Here is a 3,162-nt window from a genome sequence, read left to right as displayed (position 1 = left end):
CTTGCCTCCAACCGGGACGGGAGCCTTTAAAGGTACAAGCCCGGCGGGAGGTCGAGCAGCCGGGCTCTGCCGACTCCATCAACTTCCCGACAGGAAACACATTCAAAAGTGGATTGACACTTTGCCCACGATCAACTAATAATAAGCGCTAATACCTCGTTATTTCCATACAACTCGGACAGTTGGACACTGGGGGGGTTTCAAAAGTTGACCACTTTTATCGAACAAATGACTATTTTTGGTCATATATTTAAAAAAATAAAAAGACATTTTTAAATTGTAATTAATATTCTTAATCCTTTATTGTAGTGGTGGCGAACAAGTTAGACACAAAAAGCCAACATTTTAAACTGAGAGTCAAAGCAGCATAAACAAATCCAATCTGCCAAATTGAAATATAATGTATTATTTCTTTTTAGTGGGCCTTGATGACTTTTAGTGATTTAAGAGAGAATAAAAATGAAAGAGAAACATGAAAAGAAGCAAAGAGCCACAGTATACGTATACAAAATATGATAAGAAGCAAAAAGCCACATTTATATCGTCTGGGAGCCGCATGCGGCTCGAGAGCCACATGTTTGCCACCCCTGCTTTATTGAATAAGTGACAATTTTGGTCATTTCTAAAAGACTTAGATAATACCAATTATTAATATAATATTTTTTAATTACTCACTATAATACCATTATTTTTGTAATTATAACCTATCAATAAATACAATTGAATACAAAATTAATTACATGCAAATAGATTCAAAACACAATTTAACACAATTTAATTCAATGTTATTTTCCAATTGACAGTACTAGATGTCCAATTTATGGCTAGGCAGGCAACAGTCAATATTTAATCATTTAGTTTTTATTTACAGCACATTTTAATAGTTGATATTCTTGGAATTAAAGTAGACACCCAACCCATTTGAACTGGGAAGGTTGGCAGCAAATGATCACCATACATGAGTCGAGTTCAGTACACCAACCAAAACAATTAAAATCTATTAAGCGTGCATGGTTGGAATTTAGCGATCATTAACTGACAGTCAAATGATCATGAATTCTATTGTCGGGGGAGCTAATGATTAATTAGTGGATTATGCACACCAGTTTAAGTGATCAAATCAAATCTATTTGCATGCTGAATGGCAAAACCAGATGTGTTAAGACCTACACTTTTTTAAATTTATCATTGATAAAATTCTCATCAACAATGTTTTGTAACCTCAGTTTTTATGATTGAGTTTAAAACTTCCATTACTAAAAAAAATGGTGTATTATTCTAAAAATAGTTATGTCTAGAGCCTGTGGCACCCACCTGGTAGGACCACCAGCGGGTGAAACAACAGTGACATGTGGCCCATTTGCAAAGTGTGACCCCAACATCCCCAAATGTGTGTGGCGATGTGGCATGTGTTGTGTATTCTTCATTCTTAACACATTCTGTTCCAAATCAATCTTTGGAGTACCGCTTAGCTATGTTTTTCATTAAAAAATATTATATAATGACTATATTCATTAAAATTGGCTGGCCACTGATTCAGGATGTCCCCACCTGGTACCCATAGTTAGCTGGGATAGGCTCCAGCACCCCCTGCGACCCTTGTGTGGATAAGCCTTCAAGAAAATGAATGTATTTATGACCTAATGAGACCCAAAAAAATCACCTTTTTTCAATGCAACAATATTTTTGAACATACTAGCCTCTATATGTGCTTTTTAAGAGTAATTTTGTGTCATGTACAAATTATTAAATTCAACCCTCTGTTCTCTTTCCCCAAAATCCCATCTTTCCCTCAAGTGTGACACATAATGGCACTTTTTCAACTTTTTTTTTGTTACAGTCTTTCACAAAAAGTAGATCCATGCAGTTCCCACAATTGTCATGCTAATGAGACCCCTCTTCCATTGAGAAATCATTTTGTCAAGATCCACTGTCTGTGGACGCGTAAGGTCTGTTTCCCATACTTCTCCCTGAATGAATGATTATGATGGAGCCCTATTAAAGGGCCCTAAACAATGTAAAGCAGATTAAGGGCTTGGCCCACCAATCACACGCTCATTTTTGTCTGCGTGTGTTCTAAAAGGGCGTATTCATTGTTACGTGTACTCAATTGGATCTTTGTTAAAACAATGCGGACACATGCAAAAAGTGATTATTTTCGGGGTGCAAATTTAGCACTTTTTGAGAAAGTAGCTAGCCGTAATCCGCACGCCATTTGAAACTGGCCGCCTTGTTTGTGGTCATCACTGTAACACAGTGTGACACATTAAAGGGACAGTCGGCAGTGATGCAGGGGGACCACCCAGTTGGAGGTGCTCTCATGTTTGGTCAACATCTTTTCAGGCATCTGTCCCCCCGTGACGCCCCTGCTCCCCCCAACTGTTCCCCCATTTAAGGCTATGTGCTGTACTCAAGCTGGATGGATGCCAATCAATCTTCAGGTCACTTGTGTTACACTGCCTGATGTGATGGTATTATGGGCTGGATCTTGTTACAAGATTAAGGTGAGATGGGAGTTCCCCCTGTAGTTTATGAGTGTAACTTGGGCTGGTGTTTTCATTATTAGTGGTAAGTAATCAATCATACGTACGCTGACAACTGTTCAGTGAATGAGTTAATGAGTCTTCAGTGAATTTAACATGCAAATTGTCCTCCATTTTTACCTGAAAAAATGTTTTTTTGCTATCATGTCAATTGCACTGTCTGGTTGATGTTGAAGTCAGTTGAGGAGCTTCACTTGGACGTAAAGGTGCTTTGCCACCATCTAGAGGCATTTAAAGTCATTACATGTTTTGATACCTCCATTACTTGCAGCTTTTCAGCATTTTAAAAGCAATAAAGTAGATGAAAATGACTGGTTGGTTATATTGTAAAAAGCCATTCAAAATGTAAGTGTGGTTATTTTAGGTGATATATTTATTAAATACACAATTTTTTAAACCATTTTCAAGTGGATTGAGTCAAATGAGCAAACAGTAGTAAATGAGTTATAACAAGCAGCAAAACATTCACACACAGGATATTTTTTTTGCTGTTTTTGTAGATGGATTTAATGTTGTCACCAGTTTGGCACAACAAACTGGCACAACAAATAAAGCATACTCCACTTTTAATCTCCAGCGAGATTTCCCTTCTTTACGAGCTGATTCCTCCAAAGCAGTT

The sequence above is a fragment of the Stigmatopora argus genome, chromosome 10 (assembly GCF_051989625.1).
Source record: "Stigmatopora argus isolate UIUO_Sarg chromosome 10, RoL_Sarg_1.0, whole genome shotgun sequence".
Classification (NCBI taxonomy): Eukaryota; Metazoa; Chordata; class Actinopteri; order Syngnathiformes; family Syngnathidae; genus Stigmatopora; species Stigmatopora argus.
The sequence above is the reverse complement of the archived record's forward strand: the minus strand, read 5'-3'. Positions refer to the sequence as shown.